General features: G+C 48.9%; 1 protein-coding gene across 2 annotated transcripts in view; it reads left to right on the top strand.

Moving 5' to 3' along the window:
* The window catches only part of Tna (Zinc finger MIZ domain-containing protein tonalli), a 333,903-nt gene that overhangs the window by 97,696 nt on the left and 208,918 nt on the right, over positions 1 to 27,289 (top strand). For both annotated transcript variants that reach the window (XM_077678781.1, XM_077678789.1), the window contains exon 2: positions 16,900 to 16,959. The gene's annotated coding sequence lies outside the window, so the exon portion shown is untranslated. The remainder of the gene's footprint in view (positions 1 to 16,899; positions 16,960 to 27,289) is intronic.

The raw sequence follows: 27,289 nt of genomic DNA, 5'->3' as shown, positions 1-27,289 counted from the left end.
TCAGACATAACACACTAAAGTAAACAGTGGAAAAGACAGAAAGGCAGTCTGAAGTACACTGAGGACCCGGAGCCCGAAAGCGACCAGCGCACACGCCTAGGGGGGGTATACGGAACGCCGCGGCCGCAGCTGGGACGATGGTCCCCCTCGACAACCGCGCCCTCCGGTCGGTCAGCGCGCAAAGACGCACTCCGCATGCGTTTCTTAGAAAAGCTGGGCCTTGGTGGCCGAAGAAGGATGCTACAAAAATAGGAAAAGCAAACTGAAAGGGGGCTTTGCGACAGTTCACTTTCGTGTTTTACCGATTCCTATATGGCAGAGGAATCAACCACATTTTTTATTGTTGGGTTTTACGCGCCGGCGCTACACACGCGATGAGGCGCGCCGTAGTGGAGGGCTCCAGATTAATTTTGACCACCTGAGAATCTTTAACGTGCACCGAAATCTCGAACACACGGGCGTTCTCGCTTTTCGCTTCCATCAGAAAAGCGGCCGCCGCAGCCGGGAATCAAACCCGCGTCCTTGCGCTCAGCAGCACACCGCCATAGCCACTGAGCCACGGCGGCGGGTGGCCGACCAAGTGCTTCGACCGATATGGATGCTCAGCTCCCCGCCCGTCGAAGCTGAGCAACAGCGCAAACGACACCAGGCTCATCATGCGTCCTTTGTTTCGAAAGTGGTGGTTAAATTAACTAAACAAAAGACTAGACAACCACGAATTACTAAGCGGTGCTGCCCCCTTTCGAGCGCTACCATGCACTCGTATTCACTTTAGTGAAATCGCTTTCATATTTTACATGTTTTACAATTAAACAAATTTGTATTTTGTCTTCATGGCCCCTTCAACCGAAGGCACTCTTCGCTTTTCCACGTGGCTCTGGGCATGCACGTGCGGTGTTTGTTTATGTTTATTCCATAGCGCACGTTGTGGAATGTGCCGCAATTAATGGTAGTTTAGGATGCGCTCCGACACCGGACAACCCCGGCGCCGCGGCTTTGTCGCTAGTAAGCCGACGTTCCAGCCGGCTGGGCGTAATGGCCGTGCCCCTCTCAATTTCGATTTCGAAATCTCCGATTTTTGATGGTCGTTTGCGCCGCGGATACGCGAATTTCAGCTGTCATATTTTTCTATCTTGCAGTATTTGTAGGGAAACTATTCGAAAACAACGTTTTCAAGAGGTTGAAATTTTGAGTGCAGATGGCCTTAAACTGCCAAAAATGAATAAACGTTGATTGCTGGTTTGCGGGTACATAATTATGTAGTGGAATCGAAGGCATTCTTGGGATTTCGGTATTTTCTCGCATACCGCAGAAAACGACATTTTCTAGGATTCTGTAACGTTTGAAACAGCTAGATTACGTTTTCATTTTAAATGAGGCCAGCGGTCCCACAAGGCAATATTGGAATCCTTGTAACTGTCACAGCCCCCTTTCTCGTATGCTATTGACCTTTCTTAGTGGTCGGGCATTAGCAGCTGGCTTGGTTGGTTTTCTCGAAAGCTTGCTACAGCGCTCGGTGGCTAAGGCGTTGTGGAGCTGAGCCCAAGGCCGCGAGTTCGATCCCGGTCGCGGCGGCCGTTTTTCTGGCAAAGAAAAGAGGAAGAGACGCCTGTGGGGCGAGATTTCGCCGCACGTTAAAGATCCTCGATGTTGACGCTGTGCGAGTTCATTTCATTACGGTGTTGTGCTGCTGAGCACAAAGACGCGGGTTCGATTCCCGGCCGCGGCGGCCGCTTTTCTGATGGAGGCGGAAAGCAAAAACGCCCATGTGCACGAGGTTTCGGCGCACGTTAAATATCCCCAAGTAGTCAAATTAATCCAGAGCCCTCCAATAAGGCCCCCATCATCGCCTGCGTTGCGTCGGCGCGTTAAAACCTACAATCAATCAATCATTTCATTACGGAGCACTGACTTTTGTTTCGTACGAGAGCTTGCGAAGTAGCGGCAAGGCAACAACGAACAACTTTCCGCGGAGTACAACTGGGGCGCTATTCGCGCGAGCTGATAACGTCGTATGAACGCAAAGAAACAACCGTTAGACCTAGCCGAAGTGAGGCAGCAGTCGACAAACACGGAAATCCTGAAAATGACGTCACGCTAGCGCCGTTCGTACCGCCGCTGCAGTAGTCGCGCTCAGAGCCGGAGGGATGGGGAGTGAAAGTGCGCGTCCGAGACTGAGCGCGTTCGTGGCTCCCTGCAACGGGGCCCTGAGAACCCGCGGTTCGGGAGCGGCGTCACCGACGTTCCCGTGTGACGATCGGGCATTCCCTGCCCTCGCCAGCGCTTCACAATGGCCCGCAGCGCCGGCAGCGCAGGATGGCGCTCGTGGTCCCAGCCGCCCACGAGCCCCTGTTTTCTGGCCTTCATCGGAGGCTTCCCCTCGCCCCTTTTCCACTCCATGTCCAGCTAGGGAAACAGCTAGGGCACCGAAGGAAGAAAGGTGTGGTTCGAAAAAAAATTTTCGGCCCTCTTTTCCCCGGCCAATGTTTTGCTCGCATGCAAATTTAGCTCGTGGAACAACCGGTGTTGCGTTGCTCTCCCTCGCGCTTGCTGCATACAGGCCACTGGCGTACATAATTTTTCAGCTGGTGAAGGGGTGTGTCAACGTGGGCCCTAACTGTGTAAGCACGTAAGCACGTCTGTACGAACTGTTATGACTCATGTAGAGACAAATAGGAAATTCAGGGCCAACTGTAGATATTGTTGTAGTAATATAGAAGGTTGCTCACGCAGGTCCGTATCAGTGGCGCGTGCAGGATGTCATTGGGAGGGGTGGGGGGGGGGGGGGCGTAGGAAAAAGAGAGAGGGAGGGCATGGAAGGAGGAAAAAAGTAAAGAGGAGTGGGTAACAAAGCAAAAACAAAACAAAAAGAAATGAGTCGAAACAAGGAAGCGACAAAAATCGGAAAGTACAACTTCGTGTTGCTGTGGACATACTTTACACGACCTTCTGTTTTTTTTTTTTTTTTTTTTGCTTTGTTCTGTTTTGTTCTCGTGAGGAGTATTGTAAAATAGCTGATCATCGTGGTGAGAGCAGATCTCGAAGCCACTCCAGAGCTTGACTGCGTAGGACCCTCGGCTGATCAAGCCAGGAATTCGGAGCACGATCGCATCAACCCGCTCCGCATTAACCGCGCCCAATACATCATGCTGCCGACAGGTATCGCGTTTAAAGCCACCTTGCAATTGCCAGAGGGCGAACAAATTTTCACAGCTGGTTGTGCGCGGTAAGTTTCGGTTCTGCGCGTCGCCGTTATCCTCGTCATCACTCATCGTCGTCCGTATGGACGCGGAATCGACTGTGAAGCTAAAACGACGACGACGATGATGATGGTGGTGGTGATGATGGTGATGATGCCCTCAGTGTTTTTGGCACGCACCCACAACGGAGACTGGTCAGGGCTAATTCACTGATTGTACTTCGATGGGCCTTTAAAATTTAAGCCTAATTTATTTCCTGAAAGAAGAAGGCCGTGAAATGTACAGGTGCCCCAGAAAGTAAACGGAGCACGGCTTCGTGAAATGGGAATAATTTCTATTTTATGCGGCTGCCAGCATAAATAGAATATGTGCGGCCCGATTTTATTTTGGAATGACTTTCTTGAAAAGTCACGTAGAGATTGCTGGCTAGGAACATGGCGGAGAAAGCCCCGCAATCTGAATCCTGACTCTTCGCAAAATCGAAGTTTACCAGATTAGGAGCAGCGGCCTTGCATGCGCATTATGAAGGTTGGGCCCACAATGTGTAGTGCATATGAAGGAATCCTATAATGTGCTCCCTGTGACGTAAGATCACTTAGTACTGAGTGCCTATATCATCACTCATTTGTCGCGTCAAGTATTCTCCGACCATCCGATTCAATATTCAAGCCCCATTATGCTACCGTCCTTTCTTAGCGCCCCCCCCCCCCCTCCCCCCTGTCCTATTGAAAAGTGAACAAGACTTCGGCTTACGCTAAAAATTCTCCGGGCTGTCTCATTGGTCGGTCTAGCTACAGGTATCATTTATGCTTCTGCTAATTCTTAATTTGTGCTCTCTTGCTTCACATCCGCGTAATATTCTAGACTCTTTTTGAGTGTGCGTGCGTGCGCGCGTGCGTGCATGCGCGCGCGTGTCCCCAAGGGCTTGCGCGCACACGCATACACGGATGCAGAAGTCGCTAATTGTCGCTTCGCGCATGAAGGAAGAGTAAATCGTGTTCAAAAAACCTTGGAGAAGTAAGCTGTCATTATATACTGCACATTGTCTGTGATATTTTAGCCTTCTTCCTTTACTAATAACCGGTTAGCCTTAGGCAGCGATCCAGGCGGCTCGTCACCTCTCCGCTGCACTACGGGGTGTGTATTTCCGCTGCTCAGGAAAAAAATATATATACATGTTCAGAGTGCTGCAACACTAAAAAACGAATGGGTGTTATACTCCCGCTCTCTCATTTCCGCTCAAGCTATATCCACGAGGGTCGCATTCAATGGTTGAAAATGTTTAAGATTGAAGACGGAACTTGCCTGCTTATTTATGCATCGAATAAAAACGATTTTCTCCTACGAGAATGGCGCGACCATTACGGACAAATGATCGCCACGAAATCGTGGCTCCACCTGTCTTAACCAAAGCAAAACGTTTCTTTCAAGGCAGCGCAGTTTGTTACGCAGCTCATCTGACATTTTCTATATACGCTTTTTACGACATGAGTTTTTTTTTTTTTTTCGAAGTTTTGGCCCGTGGGAAACCCTCTAATACTACCTTTGGCACCAAAGCTGCCAGAACTAAGACCCTATATATACGTGTACCTTAACATAATAGGAACGAGGAACTCGTTGAATAAACGCAAAAAACTACCATTCCTCCCTACAGAAAGTTGAGAGAACCGCGAAAGCTAAAAGCGCGTCCAATCGATCGTCAAACCTTCCAAGACCCATGTTGCAAAAAAAGAAGGAACCCCTGAGGCGATCTTTTGCGCACTAAGTAAACGCATTTACGGACTACCTAAAAGAAGATTGTTTTTTTGACAGAACGCCGTCGGTCCCACTAGTAATGACGCAGTGTCATTGTGCAACCCTAAGATTAAAACGTTCTTTTACGAAACCTATTCGGTGTCGTCCTCGGGCTGGTCGAAACAAACTCTTCGTAAATGAACCGGGAGAGGCGCGCTTGGTCCCGCTCTGAAGCGAACCACATACGGGACAGCAGGGTCCTTCGCGCTATCAGTGTTCAGCGATCGGCGCAGCGTTATTTTTCTCGGCTGCTTTCAGGCTGGGCTTCCGTGGATCTAAATCGGCTGCGTGCTCGCCTCTCGTCGCTGCCCGGAATGTCGCAATTTGTCGTAGCCTCTCTATTTCGGTCCGCTCGTTCGTCTCTGCCCGGACAGTCGGCGTGCAAGCTTGCGTCGTGTGGCGCCGCCTGGGAGCGTCGTTAACAAGCACTCTCCACCGCTTCGGGCACGCGTTTTGAACGTGCATCGTAGTTGGTACTGGTTTATCAATGCAACCTTCTTGGACTGATAGAATAATGCTATCGCACTTGGATTTAACGATGAGTGACGCTTAGCGTTCACTACACTGAGTTCATTGTCGCTGTCACGTTAACCGTTGAGCGAAACTCCAACGCGGTCAGCTGAATTCAGGGGTTTATCCAGAATTTCGATTTTGGGGGGTCGAAACCCTCCTGGGGGGGGGGGGGGGTGTTGAGGGGCGGTTGGGGGGGGGTGTACAAATCCCTGGGCAGGGTGCTTGTGGTTGTGGAAGCTTTATGGGGGGGGGGGTCGAAATCCTTCTGGGGGGGGGGGGGGTAGGGGGGTGTAGGGGGGGGGGGGGGGTGTATAAATATCCCTGGCTGGGTTTCGTTCAGAACTTGACTGCGCTGTATTGCAGGCGTAGGCAGGCACTGTAACGGACGCGCATGTAAGTCACTGAAGTTTGGTGAGTTAAAGGGACACTGAAGTGAATTTGTCAAGCTTCTGTTTTGCTTGCATTGCATGACTGGCTCAAATAAACGCAGTTTTCGTTGTTTATTTGGGCAATGTGGCGTTATTTATTTTATAAAGCCTGAAATAAGAAAAACTACCATTCGCGGTTTGCGGCGGCCGCACCAACTAACAGCAATGACGTCAATACAAGGTCCTTCGTGATTGGACGATGTCCAAAATTAGAATTCTAACCAATTCCGATTGCGGTTCGGTGAAACAACATGCTTGGCATCCGCCGTTATCGTTGAATGGGCATTCTCGATATCTCAGTAATCGGCATACCGCGCTTCTGCTATGTTGTCGGCTGTAAAATGCGGCAGATAAGCCTACCAGCACGGCTTGAAATCGTAACAATCACTAGCCGAAGCGTACGCAGCGGATAAACGCCCTCCGCGTCACCGGATACGCTCAAATGCGATGCGCTTTTCCCACACCTTCGGAGCTTGCCTAGCTCGTGCCTCTACCGTAGGAGGCGTATTCGCACCAGGCCAAAGGTCGGCTGATTCGGGGCTGCGCCCGCAAGCAGTCGGTCCTTATGGCAACGCCACGCCAACGAGAACTTGCCAGTGCGTCAGTGTCGGTATGCACGCGTTCTGCGATCTCGCTCGTGGAGCAATGAATGTTACAGCGCAAAAATGGTGAACGGTGGTGAAAAATCGACCTAAAAAAAATGGTGAAAAATCGACTTCAAAAAGAAAAAGAAAACTTGCGCTGTCGGGGATTCGAACTTGCGATTTGCAAAACAATACACCTAGGCTGCATTCCAGTTCGCGTACAGCTTGGTAGACAGTTTACAAAGCAGTTTAATTAGATGTCTAAAGGAACAAGAATTGGAATGACGCAGATTTCATCAACGCAGACGGCAACCTCGTAGCAAACATGTTGGGGAACGAAGCCGCAGATTTCGTAAAAAAAATTCTGCAGAAATTCAGAGAATTGTCTACTAATGGGTAGCATTCTTATGCCGCTTGTCTTGAAAGTGAGTTCTTTACAGGCATTTTTTTTGTTTTTTAATCCTGTCCTACCAATTATCTCCATTTACGCAATTATACTGATTGCAGATGGAACATTCGCGAAATCTGCATTATTGTGATAATGCAGGACGTTACCCGGTTTCGCCATTTTCCGTAATTTTTTTATATTTCTTCTTATTCCGTTAGTGTTTCAAAATTTCGTTGGACAAATAATATCCATTTTCGCTAATATATCATAACGATTACTGGTGGAACTTTCGCAAAATCTTCATTATTGTGAAAATGCAGGGCGTTGTACGGTTCGCAATTCCAGAAATGTTTTTATATTTTTCTTATTTTTTAGTATTTCAAAATTTCTTTCGGCAAATTATCGCATTGACGCTAATATAACGATTACAGGTGGAACTTCACGAAATCTGCATTATTGTGGGAGTGCAGGGCGTTACACGTTTCGCCGTTTTTCGCAATTCTTTTTATAGTTTTGTTATTTTTAGTTTTTCAAAATTTCGTGTGACCAGTTATCCACATTTACGCTATTATAACGATTACAGTTGCAGCTTCCGCGATATCTGCATTTTTGTGGTGGTACTCGGCAAAGAATGCTTAATATAAACATTGCGTAACTTAAAAATGAACAACAGCATATCCAGCCTGTTTACATTTTTGTTTAGTTTTAGCACTTCAAGTAGCTTATATGATTATTTCTTAAATAGCGCTCGTGGAGTAAGCGTTGCCCAAATTCCCACAAATATCTTACCTCTAGCGACTGCATTCCTTAGGCACAAAAGCAATGCACAAATGCGTCGTCGGGCTGCTGGCCGCTGTGCTAGTTCGCCCAGCGCAAAAAGGGCGTCCCGCACATTGGTTTTACGCTGTGCGGTAAAGTTGCGGTTGATTTAAATTCCTTAGTACCTATATTAACTTCGCTGACTCTTCTCCCGCCTTCAATTGGCCTTAGATTTTTCTGCTAGCCTACCAGTCAGCGAAGCGTCGCATGTGCGCTTGTGTGGAGCGACTTGGACTGAGCTTGATACAGTCTACAAACTAACCAACTAAAGGCACATTCTTCCAGGCACAAACGCGTCGTGGGTTAGTTTCAACTGAGCGAACAAATTGCGACGACCCGCCGGTGGCCGGCCGACTAGACGCTGGGCCGAGTGATTCTGTCGGAGGGTCGGCAAGCCATGCAGTAGCGCAGCCAAGCCAATCCATCTTGTTTTGACGTCACACGAAACGTCATAGGATATCGTCAAGGAGGATGCAGAGAGGAGGACAGTATTTTCGAATTAATTTTTCTACTGGATAAGGTCGCGTAAACGCAGCAAAAGTGGTCGAAACATGGCGTAGAGACTCCAGACTGCAATTTGCTCTATAGTAATCCCGCAATGTTTACAAATCACCTCAGTGTCCCTCTAAGCGCGAAAGCCGTAAGTGCCCCATTGCGCTACGTATACTGTCGTTGTTTTTGTAGCTGCCGGTACAGAAAATGGCCGTGGCCGTAAAGAGAAAATAGAAACACGTCTTAGTTCCTATGGGATTTTGAACCCGGGTCTCAAAAGTGGGAGCCCTGTGCGTCTCCACTGCGCTACCACCGCACGCTCCCAGCCGTTAAAGAAAAATTAAACCAGTGCGTGCCGAGTGACAAGGGATCGTGACGGAACGTGAGTCGAACAGCTGGACCACATCCGCTCAGAACTCTGATCCTGGGCCAGCTCTGGCGAGTGTCATCAGCCTGCCTGTTGAAGTGTTTGTTTCGCGCCAAAAGACGAAGCAACGAAAGCGAAGAAAGAGACGCGAATAAGTTTTAGCAGTAAAGAAGTCTTTGATAAGTATCGCCAGGTTTGCGCCTTCAAAGCACATAAGTGTAATATAAGTCCCCCGAGAAATGCTTTTTTTTCTTTCTCGTAGGATGAGTACCGCAGTGTATAGACTTTTTTTCTTTCAACAGGTAGCCGCGCTCACTTTAGTGAGGTCCACCACATGATTGACCCCTTCGCCCGTGGGCAACCAAATACACCGACAGTTATATTTTTCTTGTCGTCGCTCGCCAGCTCTCAGCTCTCCGTATTAAGCGCTTCCACCAAACCTACGATGTGTTTTCGTGGAGACAAACATAATGATACATTTTATGAACAAACAAAATCTAAGAGGGAAGATGCGACTTTCCACGTAGAGGATGTTTTCGCGTTCTCTTATTGTAGGCTTTACTCAGGTCTGAAATGGTAAAACACGAGTTGGCCGTGCTCGCACTAATGACGACCATTCGAAGCTGTTGATTCTGAAGCTTTCCGACCAAAATACGCGGCGATCCCAAGAAAACCATAACCACTGATTGGAAATACGAGGGTCACGAAGGAGGCCTTCCGGCTGCCCTTAAATTGCCGAATGCGATCAGCAAGAGTAAAAAACAAGAAAAAAAAGGAAAGAAAGAAAGAAAGAAAAAGAAAAAGTTTACTTTCGTACGTGTATGTCCCTTACAGTTGTTATTATTGCGAAAGCGTGAGAAAACTCGGTAAGAAAAAAATCCATCGTTTAATTGAATTTGGCGAAATTATTGTAGGAAGAGTGGCCTATTTCTTGAGTGGGGAAAATTGAGAGGGGGATAAGGGGCTGTCTGCATACGGAGCAGGAAGAATCTGCAAAAAGAAAACAATAATGATGAGAGCGAGAAGAAACACACGGTAATTGGACAGTTATGCTTTCTCATTCACTAAGCATTGAAAAATCAGCGAAAATTGATACACAAACACAAAATAGAGAACAGTCAATACACACGCTGCATTAGCAACTCACACCTATATTGAAAAACGATACAGCCTGAGAACAATCAACCGCCGCCAAAGCTTGCTGTATGCTCTTAGCGTAATACAAAAATTTTCGGTAGAAACTCATTCGCCCTATCTGATCCTACCACCGTATTCTTAAAGCTCGCCCTTTTAGGAAGGTGTTCTCTTTATCGCTCATAGAAACAGAAGGAACATTGAGGCAGTTTTTTTTTTTTGCGTTTTTTTTTTGCCACAGGGCATATATAAGGGGTATGAGTTGATGATGAGGAAAGTTTGTTAGATGGACATGAGAATGTTCGCTTCGCGTGTAAAGTGTAGGCGGGAACGATGATGGGGCCCGTATAACCATGTGTTGTATGCGGATGCGTCGTATACGCGGAGTCCCGTCGCCGCAAGATGTCGCAGTCTCGTAGGACGCAAAGCGAGGCAAGACCACAGCAGCGGTGGCAAACTGGGCAACCGGGGTCTGTAAAACAATCTTTGAAGTGAGGCCATTGGCGGGTCACGGCGGGAGTTAAGGCCACCCCCACCCGGATCCTCCTAAGCGCAACCTCCTCGGCACGGGTAAGACCCGGGGGGAGGGTGGCAGCACACGGTGGAATTAGAGCACGTGTGCGGCGTCGGAGGTGTTCCTATAGTCAGCAGGAGAGTCGCATCATCCAGCTCTAACGGGAAAGTCTGAGATGGAATGGAGACTGCTAGCCGAGCTGCTATACGTTTGCCTTGCAGTGGGCCGTCAGTAGGTCACGCGAAACCCATTCAATCAGTATCTTGTGAGTAATTCGTGCCCTAAGGTGGTGAATACTCTGGGCCAGCATAGGGCTACGGCTCACTAACCGTACTAAGCGGACTGCTTGAAGGGCATCGGTGCGAATTACGATGCAAGCTCCGGGCCGCAAAGTGAGTCCGGTTGTACAGCCAGGAGAGCCTCTCTAATGGCTACAAGTTCCGCACAGAACAATGTTGGAGGTTCCGGGACCTTAAATCTGGATGTCTTACTGAGGGCTGGGTGGCTAGTGCAATGAATTGCAGTGGCAATCACAGTGTCTTCAATACTAGCATCTGTATATAATATGGTGGAGCCGAGTGGAAGGTGGCTATCCATGTCGGTGATGTGTTGTTGAAGGGCAGTCGCCGAAGTGTTTGACTGTGGGCGACGAAGGTCAGTTGGCTTGTTGCCGCTCAATTGCACGAACTGCCACGGGGGAAGCACCCGCTGTGGTAGGGCTGGCAGTGTATGCGGGACTGCGTAAGCTATTAATGCTCGCGCAGAATCACACAATGAAGCCTTCAGTTCTCGAGCTTTGCGATGTTGATGAGCAAGTTCATCCAACGTGTTCAATTGGGCATGTTCTTTGAGAGCAACTACAGGGGTGATGCGTGGGAGCGCAGTAATTGCTCTCATAGCCTCTCGTTAATTGCTTCCAGTCGATCCCACTGCGTTGCCGTCAAATGCTGGAACTGAGCAGAGTAGACCAAGCGCGGTTGTAATACCGCTCTCACTATTTGTCGCGCCACGTGTGAGCTGGCTCCACCAGCTTTGGGAGCGATACGGCGTATTAGTGCTAGCGTTTGAGCAGCTTGGTGTTTAGCCTGAGCTAGCCAAGCTGTCGCCCTTGTGTATCATCAACCCCAGGGCTTTGACTGTTGGGCTGTCTTGCAGTTGTTGCTCAGCCAGTTATCTTCATCTTTGGTGAATAAACCTTGGCTTCATTCAAAAAAGTGTATGTTTCTAAAAAGTGACTGTAAAAAAAAGTGACTTTCCAAGTAACATTTTCAAAAAAGTGACTGTTTTTGAAAAGTTTATTCTATCGGATGTGCGCTGATAAAAGTACGAGAAGGCTGAAGTCAATGTACCGCCTCTCCCTTCATCTAGGTATCTTCGAAGATTGCTTGCTTCTACAATGAGACGCGTTTCTTCGCGTTGATAGTCCCACGCTGTTCGTTGATTCGATCAAATATGTTCGCTCAGCCCGATGACCTCACAACCGAAGTGCATGCCAGTTCTCCTTGCCCCCGTATCCTTGCCGGCGGAGGCCGGCCCCCAATTCGCAATGCCGGAAGTAAACAATCGCTTGGTTTCCGGTTAACGCGTTACGTCAGCCGTTTCGGCGGCCATGAATGGCCGCCTGCGATGGCATCGCGCGACGAGGAAAATCGGTCGGAGAGCGATCGGCTGCGATGTCGCAGAGCGACGAAAGTCGACGTCCTGCTCGTCGGCCTGCTTTGCGACGTCTGCGATTAAGAAGTACCCTTAGACGATCGCGGAATACAAATCGGTCAATCCATCCTTTTCCCGATAACTGTTAGCGCTATGTCCGGAGAGGACTGGGAGAAAACGCGCGCGTCTACCTCGCCGGCCGCTTCCGCAACGTGACAACGCGTCCCTCTGCTGGTTTTTGCGTGTGCACCGAAATTCCCGTGATTGCGCCATGAGAATCATGCACCCCTCCGCCAAACGACGACGATGGTTGAACGCAAAGCTTTCTCGTGACGGATTCTTTGGTTGTCGTCTAAGTTTTCCAAACCGTTTCGACCATGTCGAAATGGAGCAACATTTTAGACGCCGGCTTCATAACCCGATGGACCCAGGTTTGATTCCGGCCACCGCAAGCGTTTCTTTTCTCTTACACTTCACCCGTTTTCGCGTTACAAACGCCATCACTGAGAACACTAAAGCTGTGCTTTAATGAACAAGCGCGCCCTTCCTGTTTCCAAAACCGAGACGAGTACCCGATGCAAAAAGAGAAAGCTTCCGAGTGTTCGGGTCCGTGCCTTTCCGTGTATTAATTCGCTGGGGGAGCTCTAAAATCTCGGCTCTGTCAACCCATCGATATGGTGATCGGTTTTGTGCCCAGTCGCGCAACTCTGCGTAGGTATCGCACTGAATCATTCTCATGTGATTGTTGAAATGTCTTCTAGGAAACAAAACTGTGGGACGCTAGAAAAGGAGAGACGTATATGCGTCGTGTTATCTTGGGTCTCGTCAATTGTCAGTCCCAGATCGTCTGCGGACTGCCTGGGAGGCGAATCGGCGCTCGCTGTATTCCGAAGGCAGTCCTCGGGCTGCCCGCGGACCGTCCAGGACTGGGAAATCGAAGCAGCTCTGAAGAACGAGGTCGCTCGACGTCATCACCATAAAACGGCAAAGATGAGGCGTAAATAAGACAATTTTACCGCGACCAATAGGTTTCTGGTGCTTTCCGTAGCTTTCAGTACGTTAAAACCCAGTAATAAATGCGCTGAACTATTAATGGGGGATGCATTCTTAAAGGATTCAAGATGGGAAAATTTTGCGAACGCAATTTACAAATACAAGAAAGAAACAATACCAATTTCTACGGAGTTATCCATTCGCACATTCTTTCCGCTAACTTCCGGCATAATTCATTATATGATCTCCCCCTTCCCCTCTATCCACCCAGTGGCTAAGGCGTTGTGCTGCTGAGCACGAGGTCGCGGGTTCGATTCCCGGCCGCGGCGGCCGCTTTTCTGATGGAGGCGAAAAGCAAAAACGCCCGTGTGTACGAGATTTCGGCGCACGTTAAAGATCCCCAGGTGGTCAAAATTAATCCGGAGCCCTCCACTACGGCGCGCCTCATCGCCTGAGTTGCGTCGGTGCGTTAAACCCCCTCAATCAATCAATCAATCAATCCTTTATCCACCCAATTAGCAAAAGCAGCATTTTGTATCCCCACTAACTATTTTTCCTCTGCTATGTTTTACCCATACCCACCATGAACCTTAGCTTTTGCTATCCCTTCTCATCATTAGCAAGATATCCCTGGTTTACATTATTTGAATAGTTATTCTGAAATAAAGAAGAGCCTTAAGACTAAACCATGCACGACATTTGCAGCCGCTTCCTTGCCCACCAGTACTGCATTTTAATGCTACTTGAGAGACAACTAATTCAGCGAATTCGTACCTAGGTCGGTAAGTAAACGATGTAGGAGCGGTGCGGATGAAGCAATCTCGCCGGTACCACTCGACAGGGGAAGTGACGCCCTCACCCTTCACTACATATACCCGCACAATTCCCCGCGGCCGTTCTTTCTTCCACAAGTGTTTGGAGATATCCGAGGAGGGTGGCCAGTTTTGTGTCGCCCTTTTCTTAATTAAGGCAGCAGCCACAACACTTTTCTACACGCCGTGCGCCCTGACCGTTATCGCGCCTTGTTCCAGCGCTTTGCGTGACCTCTGTCCGTGTTGCACTCCCTTCCGAGCGCACACAAATCTCGCAGCTGGTCCGCGAACTCCCGGGGCGCGTGTATTGTTCCCGCGGGGTGCGAATCGAATGGACGAGGGACGGAACTTGCAGATCAAGCGGTGGCGCGGCGGCAGGCCGGGGTAGGAGCGGCCCGTAAAAAGTGGTAATCCCAAGCACGTCGTCGGAGCGGGTCTGCTTTTGCCTGCTCCGCGTGACCTCCGCAGGTGATCGATTAGCCGGCCTGCTCGGCTTCTCCGCTGCTTCGTGGCGTTGATCCCGCGATCTGTCCGGATCGCGGCGGTCCTGATGGCCCCACAAACCGGCTGCATGCGCGCGCTTCGGCCGAGAAGGCTTGTTGGCCGGCACGCTCTCGGTAGCCGGCATTCACGCGATGACGCGATGCGGAGATGCTGCGGTAACACGTTTCGCTACCTAGTGTCGCTACCCGTTCCCAAGTAGAAAAAAGAATGGGGGGAGAGGGGGAACAGGACCAGAAAAAAAGAGGACCCTTTCGTGTGCGGCGCTGTGCGACAAGTCGTCCCTCACTTCGGGAAGTGTTCGTGGATTCACCATCTTGACCGGAAGCATTCTCCGATTGGCTCGATGTCCCGTGATTCCGGCTGACAATGTGGGTGCTGGCGCATTCGCAAATTTGAGATTAATGGCTATATGAGTCTATGTACAATTGCGCACAGGGAGTTGTGCACAGGAGTTTGAATTGCGCACAGGGAGTTGTGTATAAGGTTCCCTTGTCTTGCGGTCGTTTCTACATCGGGCAACCAGGCCCGTGTCAACGAAGGACTTCGGGAACACAGATATGCCTGCCAACAGGTCAGCACAGTGGGAAATCTGGCGACACACCGTGCGAGGTTGCTTTGGCAAAACCACCATTTTGTTCCGCGCTAGAGATAAAATGTCCCCTGAGATTTATGAAGCGTTTTCCATGATATCAGGGCATGAGGAAGAGTGCGTCAGCACCCCATCCGTTTCGCTCACCCAGCGGGAGATTCAGTGTTTAGAATAATCTTTTTAACGACTGCACGTGGACTGGCTTCGACACCCTCCTTACCTTTATATCTTTATATTTTACCCTTTCGACTTCTCTTCCACATATTTCCGGAATTTGTTGTTTCACCTTCGCTATATATATATATATATATATATATATATATATATATATATATATATATATATATATATATATATATATATATATATGTGTGTGTGTGTGTGTGTGTGTGTGTGTGTGTGTGTGTGTGTGTGTGTGTGTGTGTGTGTGTGTGTGTGTGTGTCTTCGTCTTGTTCAGAATAAAGCAGTTGTTAGTGCGCCGCCTTCTTGTCCAAGTGTTGTTTTTCTGCCTGTGTCCGTCTCTGTTATCATAACAAGCGCAACTTACCTTCAAGAGCATCCCAAAGAAAGACATGCATTCCCGCACACACTATTAATTACTTTGACTCTACTGGTCTTGATAGAGGTGGCCATAACTAATCTATTCAAAATGCAAGTCCCAGTGATGAGATATAGCCTGAAGTCTAAGTCAGGTTTTGATTTTGCGAATATTGTCTATTATTTACTAATCTATTCAAGATGCATGTTAAAGTGATGAGACGTATAAGCTTTAAGTCCAAATCACGATTTGAACGGCGTGTGACTTTACTGGTGACCACGTGCTAAAGCACGCACAGTGGACGCTCGTTTTCCAGCGCATCGCTGTATAGAACGTTTTGCGCTTCAAAGACACGCGGAGCCTGGGGAGTTTTTGTTCTCGGGCATCAAAAATACGTGAACCTCTAGTCGTATAAGCTTCGCCTAAAAGCCTGTCTACACGGCGTTTCAGTGGTCACATTTTTCCTAAGTTAATCCTGATCAGTTCACTGTGGTGTGTTCTGATAACAGATATATTGTTTGTACGCGAGAAGCACAGATTTTGAATATACGTTGTAAAAAATTAGAGCAGTTCCACTCAACTTGAAAGCCGTCGATTGCAGAGCATTGATTCGCTAGAGGGGCCGTGGTGCCCCCTCTTGACTAGTTTCATTATCAGCCTCGCGTTGCTACCGAAAGAAGTCAAAAGAGAGCTCCGCCGCCCCTGAAAAGACCTACAAAGAGACACTGGATTGAGTTTGCATTAATTTATGGTAATTAATGCGTTAATTTATGATTCTATCCTTGTTTTGTACTATTGTGTACTTATTTGCGGCCCAGCAACGGCAGCGTATGTGGCAACGGTGCAGCGAAAAGATCGCTCCCAACGCTTTTCATATGAGTAACGTGTGCCTGTGTGGCGCAATGTTATTGACGTCGGCTTCGTAACGCGAGAGACCCAGGTTCAATCCCGATGGGGGGCTGGGATCTTTTAGAAGTCTCTGTTTGGGGTATGTGACGCCGCGTGACTACGGTGGCTAGATACCATGACCCCGTAGGAGCTACGCCGTAGGGCAAACTCTCGCAATTAAAAAAAAAAAAGCTACGGCGACAAGCCCAGCCCTTAAAGTGTTCCGCATTGACTAGTATATATCCCTGCTCCCCTGCAGGCGTCCACATGTCTGTGGAATATTGCTACGACGTAGTCACGAGGCCGTTGTTGTTTCAGTGGTGTCAGTGAAAAAAAAAAAAAAAAACCGAAACCTCAGACTTCGCTCAATAAAAAAAAAAAGGCGCGAATGTCTGAATATACCGCATTTTCTTCATTCTAAGCGACCTCCCCGCTTTTAGCAAAGCGAAAGTTTCTAGAAGTTGACGTATACCTTGTATATACTTCCAAGCTAGGTACCCCTGCGCACTTGTAGAATAATAGGTTCGAAAGAAGAAGAAAAACGTGCCTCGAATTTCGAAAATACGCAGGGAAATGCGTATTGTAGCTTCGCCCTTGGCTGCGCCTGTGACTGTCGCTGTCAAGTTTTCGTGAGCTGCTTTAAAGCTTGACTGACCAAGGTTTTGTTTTTATCTTTTTTTCTCACCAGAGGCTGGAATCGCCGGCTGGAGGGCGCGCCTTTGCCCGCTTGAGTTGAAGACGAACAAAGGTGAGCGGCTTTTGCGTACTCGATCAATCCGGAACGACCTCCCAAAGCTGGTGCTTGCTCCCAGTTTGTCTGGTGCACGTCCGACTGTGGCTCTCTTGAGGTACTCTAGAAGAAGTATCGGCAGCAGCTTCTAATGAGTTAAAATTGCCTTGAAGAAAGCAATAAAGCATATTTCCGTACAAAACTCCACTTTCGGTCAACCCTGGACGGAATGGAAAAAAAAAAGAAACGAGAAAAACATTCGGCTACGAGCCTGCGCGCGTAGTCAGAAAGTAAAGAATAGACGTAACAAAAATCCCTGTTTCTGTCGTCTTGTCTTTCTTTTTCTTTTTCTTTTGTCCGCGTAACTCCGAATGGAAGGTTGGTTTATGCACGGTGCGCCACCCGGGGAGCATTCGTGGCGGCTGTTGGCGCTGTTGTCGCCCCTCGATGGCGCAGCGACGAACGACGTCCCGTCTCTCGAGCGCTGGTGCGAGAGCAACGGGTGCCCCACTGCCTTCATCGCCCCGGGCGCCCTCTGCAGCGCCCACGTCTGCTTTCTGAATGGGGAGCAGGAAAGGGCGAACGGGCGCGGGGGCGAAAGCGTTTCCCCGGGAAGTCGACTAGCGGTAAAGGACATCATCCCTGTCAGCCGCGCTGTGGGACGCTGCCCTTTCTCGCTCTCGCCCGAGACTCCCCTCCCCTTTACCGAGCGACCCGCGCGGCTCGTGGAGCCCCGTTCTGGTGGGTGGCGGCGCGTTTCCCGCGCCCTCGCCCAGATTCGGGAGCAGGATTCCCTTTCCTCGAGGCGGTGCGCGCCCCCGCTCGGCGTGCACTTCCCTGTGGAATCTATTTCGGCTGGCGTCCGGTGTTCCGGCTGCAGATCTATTGGAGGTAGTCCCGGGAGCACGGACCGACATTTCTTATTGACCGGCCCACTGTTGACCTCGCTCGTTCCAAAATACTCCCATCCCTTACGTGCCGCATTGTCCGTCGCGAACCGTCCTTTTCCGCTGCTGCTGCGTGTCTCTTTTGACGTCACGCTAACATCGAGCAAACGTCGCAGAGGCGTACCTATGCTGTTTTTGGGGCTTCCCGGTCAAACTTGTCAGCACCAGCGTTCAACAACCGTGGCGCACGAGAACCACTAACCCGTTAAAACCGATACTTAAAAAGACGGATCGTGTGAACGTGACACGCATGTGTTATGCTGTGTATTGCAACACCAAACAGAAAAAAAAAAGGAGCCTCGGTTAGTAAACTGGGCCACTTCCATATGGACTCCGCCTATACGAGGGACAACGCCTGTTAGGGTAGCAGTATGCGCTTACGGGGAGAGCCAATGGCTTCACTACAATAACGCGGCAGGAGTAAGCTATGCAACCCTTTCAGTTGTGCCGCTGTTGTATATCTACCTCACCGCTTGCATGGCAAGGAGGAATGGTGGTCGAATATTTGCGGTTGCTTCTCATCGCAGCCGTCTGTGGCACCGCCGGTCGCATCAGTGAGCGCTGACTTTATTCCTGGATAAACTAAACTTATAGTTCAGTAAGTGAAAGCTGGGTAGAAGCGGTCACTGGGAAATTGCGGAACTTGAAAATGTTGAGCTATTGAGTTACAGGTTGTTTTTGAAATGTTTACCGTGCAGAAAGGGAGTACTGTTTGATCAAATGTGCATTCCTCATCCATACGGGATTTTTTATGTATTCAAAATTAACTGAGTTAAAAACGTTTATTCATGGCTGAAACAGAGAGGGCAAATGAAAGCTAGTCAGCCTGGTCCTCCCTGCGCATGGAGAAGTGTGTGTGTGCGTGCGTGCGTGTGTGTGTGTGTGTGTGTGTGTGTGTGTGTGTGTGTGTGTGAGAGAGAGAGAGAGAGAGAGAGAGAGAGAGAGAGAGAGAGAGAGAGAGAGAGAGAGAGAGAGAGAGAGAGAGAGAGAGAGAGAGAGAGAGAGAGAGAGAGAGAGAGACGGAAGGACGCTCACTGGCCAGTCGACCGAGGAAGACGAAAGCACTTTTATCGCCTTCTTGGATTTAAGCATATTTTAAAATGCATTAGCATTTATATTGTGCGCCTCGGAGGGTCTCCGCGAAACCGGAGTTCAGTGAAGTCGGAAGCTGATAGGGTGCGTCTACGAATGCGTGCTGTGGAAAGTTCGGTGACGTTATGCGAATGGTAGTACCGGCGCCGCTCGACCGATGTCGGGGCCAAATGCAATTGGCACATGGCCTCGAGTCTCAAATAATGAGTGTAGTAGTAAATAATGAGTGGTGATGGACTGGTATATCGCTATGACATTTCTTTCGTTGGACCAGGAAGGATGCATGTTTACACCTCCTCTATGACCGATCCGCTTCCATTTCACTTTATTTTAGTGGAATCGAAGTCAGCGAATTGGGCCGTGACGTTCATGCAGCACATTGGTCTTTAGCCTACCTATTAAAAATGTTGTGTCCGTCGAATAAATATATGAAAAAAAAAATCACTACCATTCCACTCTGGAGCCACCCGCTGAAACCGCGCCGTCGCGCCCGGAAGCGTTCAGCGGTGTTGTAGCCTCGCCGACGTCTTGCGTTTTCCGCATCACGGTATTCGGGGCCCACTCTTAGCGGTCGCGGCCAGATTGTCGTCGCTGGTCTCCTTCCTCCGCGTCCGCTTCCATTACCGCCTTTTTTTTTTCTTTACGAGTATCCTTTACTGTGCTACGAAAACGTGGGAAATCCAGCTTACAAAAGCTAAGCTTACAAGCCTATGAACCGCTCCGCTGTTAATGTACTTACGAAAAACGGTCTATATAACGGTATAAATCACTGGTACAGCTCATGTGACACCGAAGGCCCAAGCTAGTAGCTGCGTAGTGTTCATGAAGCTTTGGCCTTGTCCTCTCATGAACTAGGCGCTCTAGAAATTCAATATTATGATTGCCCAAAGGGTGATTAACGGTTCTCCGAAAGAAAAAAATTAGCTTGTAAACTTGAGTTTTGGCAAAGTCTTGAGAACCCCTGCGCAAGACCTTCGTGAGATTTGTGGAGCTGAGTAGTATATACGATTAGCATTTATCGTATGAACGTTTCACTGCACTCAAATATGATTGCTATGCCTGAAGAGGCATATAAGCTCCCGGCTTTTAGCTTCTGAGTCTACCGAACATTTATCATCCATATTACCAATAAAAGACGCTAAATTAAGATAAAAAATACAAAAATAACTTGCTTTCCTGGTCGCTATAATCGCCAGTGTTTGGTGCGCGGTCCCCTACTTATTTAGCGAAATAAATTGTCGGTCAGCATATTGCAGTCACCTTATGGTGATGCTCTGGCTGTAATCCACTCAGAATATGTTCCTGTTCATACACTGATTTGTCTATTCGTTTGTTGAATCACGGATGTCCGACGGTGTTTTTTCTAGCGGCCGTATACAGTTACAGTACTTAACGATTCGCGGAGTTTTTTTTCTTACGCAGCATAGGCGCGATGATTCATTAGAAGGGGGCGGAATGCACACTCGTACACTCACAAAGTTTCTCAACCGGAGAGGAAAGCGGCGGTGCAATCGAGTGTCATCGTGGGAATCACGCGGTAGTGTCTGAATAGAAACTGCAGCGCATCGTGCTAGGATTGGACTTAAACGCGCTGATGGTTTTTAGTTCGGTATTCAGTGTGTCCCCGTCTTTCATCACCCGCTGTACCTTGATATCGCCCTGTCTTGTAAACTCGAAGCCTCAGAGCTTACTGCCCGGCGTAGCCACGGTGAGAGCCAAAGCGTCTGCGTAACATAGCCGGCGGCAGTAAAACTGGCAATTTGCGCACCTTTCCACACGAGCGGTGAGTGGCGATGTGCCTGTATGCGACAGCGGCGTTCCAAGTGACTGGGTTTTGCCTATCATTGAACCGTGCTAATAGCCTGTTTAACTCATTTGTGCTCGTATGCGGGTTAAGCCACTTACTTCGTCTGTCCGCTTGCGGCCTCCCAACAAAACATCGGCTCTGCCACCGCCATGGCTGCCACAAGCTGCAGGGTAGGCGACGGCAACAAATTGCATTCTTCATTAAAGGCTGCTACGCTGATTTCTCACTTCGACAAAATATGACGCTGACGAAAAAAAAAAAAATACAAGCAGCGTTATTTTCGTCGGAGCCTTCGACGAAAGAAGGTAAATTTAAACCATCACATTTATCGTCGACGCGTAAGCAGTCAGTAGCATTGCACTGCATTGCGTACCGAGCCCTGTGATTACCTTTTAAAGACAATAGTGTTTCTTGGGCTACTGAAGCCCAGAAATTTTGGTTTGTCTGTCTGTCTGTCTTTGACTCGATTCAGCCACCCGGCCAGAGTGATACAAAGTCTGCGCAATAGTCTTATATACTCGCAGCCAAATCCAAACGTCTAATTCCAAACATTGTTGAACAAGAACAAGGCATTATGCAAATACAAGACAACAAATTAATACATAAGTGATATTTGCAGTGTTCCTTTATAAAAAAATCATAGATGCTTGATTTTCTTGACATGAAATATGCATCCACTACAGAAAAAAATGCACTCCGCCGTCGCCTGCTGTCGCCCGCGCCACTATAGCTTCTGGCGGCATTTTAAGAAATTAAGCGGCAACAGTTACGAAAGGTTCCACTAGGTAGGTTCTACGTTCTTCTTGGGACGCACGTGGAGTAGGGCAACGTGGTTCTATAAACGTTGAAGTAGGGCGCCTCGATTCACGCGCGTCTCTGACATACGGGAGCGCTGGCATCGAAGCACCCGGCCTGGAGGAGTGGAACGCGGTAAATTTAAATTGACTTGAGCAAGCCTTTAGCGTGTTTACCTTGAAAGGAGCGCGACGGAAGAGGAACTGCATGAGAGGTGAGCGGGAAAGCGAAGGGAGGCATTTACTTGGCCAATGTCGACAAAGTCTATCGTCTTTTGTCAACATTTGCAACGAAAGGAGCACATACGCGGCCAATTTTTTTAACGGAGCTGTTGTAGCTGGCCTTAATGTTTGGCGCGTTACGCGTAATGCGTTAAAAAACAAAACCGGGCCATCTCCACTAACGTGAAACCTGGGGACGGGCGAAGCATGCAGTGCATAAGTGCATTCTTGGCGCCTTGGCGTTTTTTTCCCGCGGAGATGAAACCGCTGTGGGGTAGAGGTATACAGCTTTGCTCTAAAAGCCTCGTGTCTTTGCAGCACGAAGCTTTGTAGCGCGGGGCGTTGGAAAACGAGTGTCCCGGTGTGTTCTTTTAGTACAGTTACGTTGTAGCGCGAGGCGTTGGAAAACGAGTGTCTTGGTGTTTTAGTACCGTGACTGCATGAGGCTACGACGACGACAGGAGACGGTGACAGCCCGAGCCCCGAAGGTGCTTCGCCCGTAATAGCGAGAAAATGCTGAGCGGGCCCGTGAGCAGGTGCCTCGCGGCGACCGCCGGTCGTCCCCGGCGCGCGCAGGGGCTTTAGAAAAAAAAAAAAAAAAAAAAAAGAAACTGGCGAAAACTTTTGAGGAGCGCCTCGCGTTGCCTAGCAACCAACAACGCCACAGCTGGCGCAACACCTGCTTCGCGGAACCTCGACGCGAGGAACGCCGCGCATGCGTCGTGCACGTGCGCGCTACCACTGCGCCCCAGCTGTCGCCAAACGCTATCGCGCATGTAATTTTTGGCATGAGGAACACGACGATATCGATGCATATGACGATGGCTACTACTAGCATGATGCGGAACATGTAAATAAACAATTCCAAACTTGTACTAATGCGTGGTGATGTGTCCTTCAATGCTCACGTAGAAAGAAATCCTGCAGCTTCGCTATAGTTGCGCCTTGCGCGACTTAGCGCAAGCTTCGACACCTTTCTTTTTAGGGGCGAAGCCCCTTAGCGGCTCGGGCTGTCGGCGTCTCCTGCCTTCGTCGTTGTTTCATGTGGTCACGGAACAAAAACACTGGGACACTCGTTTTTCAACACCTCGCGCTAGAACGTAACGCGTACTAAAACAACACACCGGGACACTACGATTTATTGGCATTCGCAGTCCAATTCAGACCAAAAATTTTCTTTTCGGTAGGCGTGAGGTCGTTGCCGGTGATGCCAATGCTAAACTGCGCACTGCCTATGATTCCTTCCAGGTCGCGAGGCTCTTTCGCGAACTTGTATTGGCACTAGCGACATATTCCCCGCTAGATAAGATTGGTAAACTCTATGCATACTGTAGCTTCTTTAAGCACGTGAGAGAGCATCTCTCGGCGATTGATAAATCACCGCTATGCCCGCACTGCGTTTAGTTGAGCGAATGATACCCGTTCGCGCCCTATTTTTTAAAAACTGCTTCCATACATTGCCTCTCGGACTTGCTTTATTTTGCTCTTCCGAGGATTCAGGCCGTGCAAATCGTAAAAGCTTTGCTGTCCTGTCGCCTCCATCGTAGTCGAATAAAGGCGTCGGAAATTTGCATTCACGCACAGAAGATGCCAGGGCTCGACAAAAGCAAAACAGAACAAACGGTATGGCGTTAACGCCACTCAATGCAACGCAGAAAAAAAGCATTCGCAGCATGCACGCTGCGTCGATTTTGTCAGTTGGCCCCTCCGTAGTCCGACCCGTCCTGTGCGCACTTTTGCTTTATTTCGCTCGACTCCCTCTCTCTCTCTCTCTCTCTCTCTCTCTCTATATATATATATATATATATATATATATATATATATATATATATATATATATATATATATATATATATATATATATATATATATATATATATATATATAGTCATGTCAGACAGTTTGCTCTTGTTATGACAGGTTCCTTCTAGCTTGCGCCGTCATGAGGCGCAGAAGGGCCCCATTCTTTTATTCCGAGGAATAAATATAGGTCGATATGAAAACCGGGAAAATAGCCACGACAAAAATTCGCGAGTGGGGGTAGACAGAAAGTTAGGGACGGGCGGGGGAAGGGGCCGACAGAGGATCGGGGCGCAGCGGAGGAAGAAGGCACCGATGCCATCAGAGGCATGGTCGGGAAAAAACACTGCCGGCTAGCAAATGGAGGAGAAGCTTATCGTTTTGAGTTCCTCTCCTTTTCTACGCCTCTCCATTTCGCCTTATTGAATGTATTTTCCCATTTGCGTCTTTTATTTGCCAGAGCGGGAAGAGTGCGACCGAGGCCCGATCGTTCAACGCTCTTTCTTATTTATTTAGTTCCGCCCTTTTTAACTTCCATTACACTTTCGCTGCTGTTCCTCTCAGCCCCAAGCCACCCTTATGAATGCCGGGAACGCTGGGTGTTCTTTTTTTCCTCGTGTCCTTTTTGCGCTTTTCTGTCACCGCCCTCTCCTCCCCTCCCCGCCGAGCCACTCTAGTCCTGAGTTCACCGTTGATGCGCGCCCCCTTTGCGCTTCGTGCTGGCCGCTTTTGTGCTACATTTCGGCGTGTCGCTGCTTGTCTGTTTCCTCATTACTAGGCGCCCGCTCCCCATCTTACACCCGCCGAGTCCCCGCTTCTGCCGCCTGCCTTCCCTGGGCTCTTCCTGTTCATCTTCCCTTTGTCTACGCTCCCTTGCTTGCCCGTCTCTTTATAACCCCGTACTTTTTTTTCGTCTGGCGTGGTTGTCTCGACTCGCGTCTGTATTTGCAAGCCGCACGCCTGATTTCATCGTACCTTCTACTCGCCGATCGTCGAGGTTCTTTTTCTTTCATTTGCAGCCGTTATATTGTTCCCCCTCTCCCACCACCTCCCATTGCTACTGGTGATCCTTTTTCTCTTTGTTTTAGTCTCATCGCTTCTGAAATTTTGTTCTTCGTTCTCTCGTTCCTCTTTCCTCCTCCATTTCTTTTTTGTTCTCTCTCACAGGGTGAGCTGCGGTGCGCTTTTCCTGAGTTTGCCTTCGTTTAAACTTCGTAGCTGTTGTTCTCTTCTCTTTCCTGGGCTCCCTCCTGTGGAACGGTCGCTGAGCCGTTTTTCTTTTCTCGTTGTCTTTAACTGCCGCTAGGCCGTTGTGTTCTTCCCGCGGTTCTTGCTCGTTCGTTTGTTGAGCGTTCCTCAAATCGCGCGGCCCGTTGCGCCCTCGGTTTATAAATCTGCTGCTCCATACTCTCCCCGTCCGATGCCCCTTTCTCGCTTCTTCCTTGCTTTTGTTATCTTGTTATTTTATAGAGAACGGTCTGCTGCTTTTTCTCTTGCTCTTTCTTCCTTTCCGCAGTTCCCACATGAGGAGTAAGGAGGGGGGGGGGGGGGTGACTTTGTCATGATGATTTCCAGTTGCTCAGTTTTAAGCCCACTGCGCGTTCTCGTTTTTGAATATTCTGGACTTGATTGGATTCTTTCCAGATCCTCCGGTAGGTTTGAAGTTTTTAATTTTTTTTTTTGTAGCCCTGTTTTCCTTTCTTTTTTTTTTCATTTCTGCGTTGTATCCCTCGCTGCGGTGAACTGAGGACTTTATTTCCCTCGTCTGATTTTTAAGACTTTGAATATTTTCGCCGACTTCAGTGCGCTCCAGCGTCTTTCTCCGTCATCGGCGGGTAATTACGGCTCAGTGTTGAATTTTCTGGGGCGTGCCTGTTCTTGCCTCAAATTTTATATCGTTCAGGCTATTTAGCAATGTAAATAACGGTAAAAAAAGAAGGCGGGAAAAATGAAGCCGATGTGGTGCCGACGAACATTTTTATTGCTTGGACAAAGCGAGCAAGCGCGGGAAGCTGTAGTCCCGCTGGAAGAAGAGGCTGCAAGAATGTATCGTGAAGTGCGTGCTGCTGCGCGTTTCGGAGTGGAATGGCATAGTCGGCTGTGTTGCATGCGTGGCTACAAAGAGTCCTAGCATGCCTAAGGTCTTCTTGTTCGTTCTGAATGCGAAGGCGCGAATGTCCAATTGGGTGCTTCAGACGCCCGACTTCCTCATCGCCTTTTGAAGGGTTTTGAATCTTGCCGCCTGAGACGCTTTGCTTTGCGATCCGCCTTAACGCTTTCAAATGTCTTCGATCTTTTTCCGACGCGTTGAGCCGCTGCTCGTTTCTGCCACCGTGTAAAGGGAGAGTTGGCGATGGTGATAAATTTCACTGCTTGTCTAATCGCTCGTCTGGCTGCGTTCTTCCGCTCCCTTCATCTCCGGTGTAGGCTTGGACGGCCACCTCTCGCTTCTGACGAGTTTAAGGTCGCGCTATGGGACGCCTATAGTGTTGGAACATTGCTTAATGAGCCGTTTCTCTGTTGTAGACGGTGACGCGCCGACATTGGCCTTTTCGCACAGTGGTCTATTAGATAACGCTGCCTCATGTGTGCTTGTGAGATACTGCGTAAAGTAAACATCTCCCGAGCGTATGTTCGCAGGGCTTGTTCCTTTCGGAACTGCAGTTCTGAATCCCGTGTGAAACTGCATGCATCGGATCCGGCCCGGCGTAGACGCGAGACGAGGGAAACGCGCTGAGATCGCGTGAAAACCGCGACGCACCACGGTTCCGATTTCGTCTGCGACGGTCGAGGGAAACGTGTCGCGCTTTGGCTCCCAGGATTGATTGCGTGTTCCGTGGGAAACGGGCGGAAGGGTGGGATATGAGCGTTGCCGACATGTCCGGAAGGTGTAGGATCCAGCGGCTTGTTTTTCCAGACATCGGTCCAGGAACGGCCACACGGAAAGGGTGGGGAATTGCAGCAAACGCGCCATAAGCTCAAAATCCCAGCTTCAACTTGTTACACTAGAAAAAGAAAACCGAATTCGGAGGGTTTTACGCGCCGTTCATGCACTTCAAAAAGCAAAGCTTGAGTTGAAACCTTTAATTGCTGAAATTACGTTTCCTCTTTTCCTCTCTCTCAGGAACCCTTGGCCTGTTTTACCACACGTTTATTTCCTATGAAGTTCGAGTTGGGGTTTTACGCGGCGAAGCGGGCCAGTGGAGCCCTACGGATTAATTTTGACCACCCCGGCTCATCGAACAAACGTAGAAATACGGGCGCTTGTTTGCTTTGCTTCTCAGCAGGAAAACCGGAAGTCTAACCCGTGACTTTATGCTTACCGAAAAAAAAAAAACGTCACGATGATACCCTGTTGTTTTTAATGTGAAAGAAGTAGTCCTTTGCCACTCACTCAATTCCAGCCGCAAAAAACGCCCATTTTTAACCAAAAGGAGGCAAGAAATATTGAGACATTCAAATTTCGCGTTACACGGCGTCAGCAGTGGCGTAATGGGGGAATGCAGAAACATGTCATCAGCCTGCTGAGTGCACGTACGTTATCATTCAAGAGATAAGGTAAAATAAAACTACAGGCACAATACACACAATATCACACTCATGGTTCCGTTTAGTCATGGGCCAGTTTAATCATGCTACCGCTAAATGATTAAGAAACTCCGCAAAGTATTTTATTTTTACCAATT

The sequence above is a fragment of the Haemaphysalis longicornis genome, unplaced genomic scaffold (genome assembly GCF_048455015.1).
Source record: "Haemaphysalis longicornis isolate Haplotype H1 unplaced genomic scaffold, Haemaphysalis longicornis Haplotype H1 scaffold_1, whole genome shotgun sequence".
Classification (NCBI taxonomy): domain Eukaryota; kingdom Metazoa; phylum Arthropoda; class Arachnida; order Ixodida; family Ixodidae; genus Haemaphysalis; species Haemaphysalis longicornis.
The sequence above is the reverse complement of the archived record's forward strand: the minus strand, read 5'-3'. Positions and strand labels throughout refer to the sequence as shown.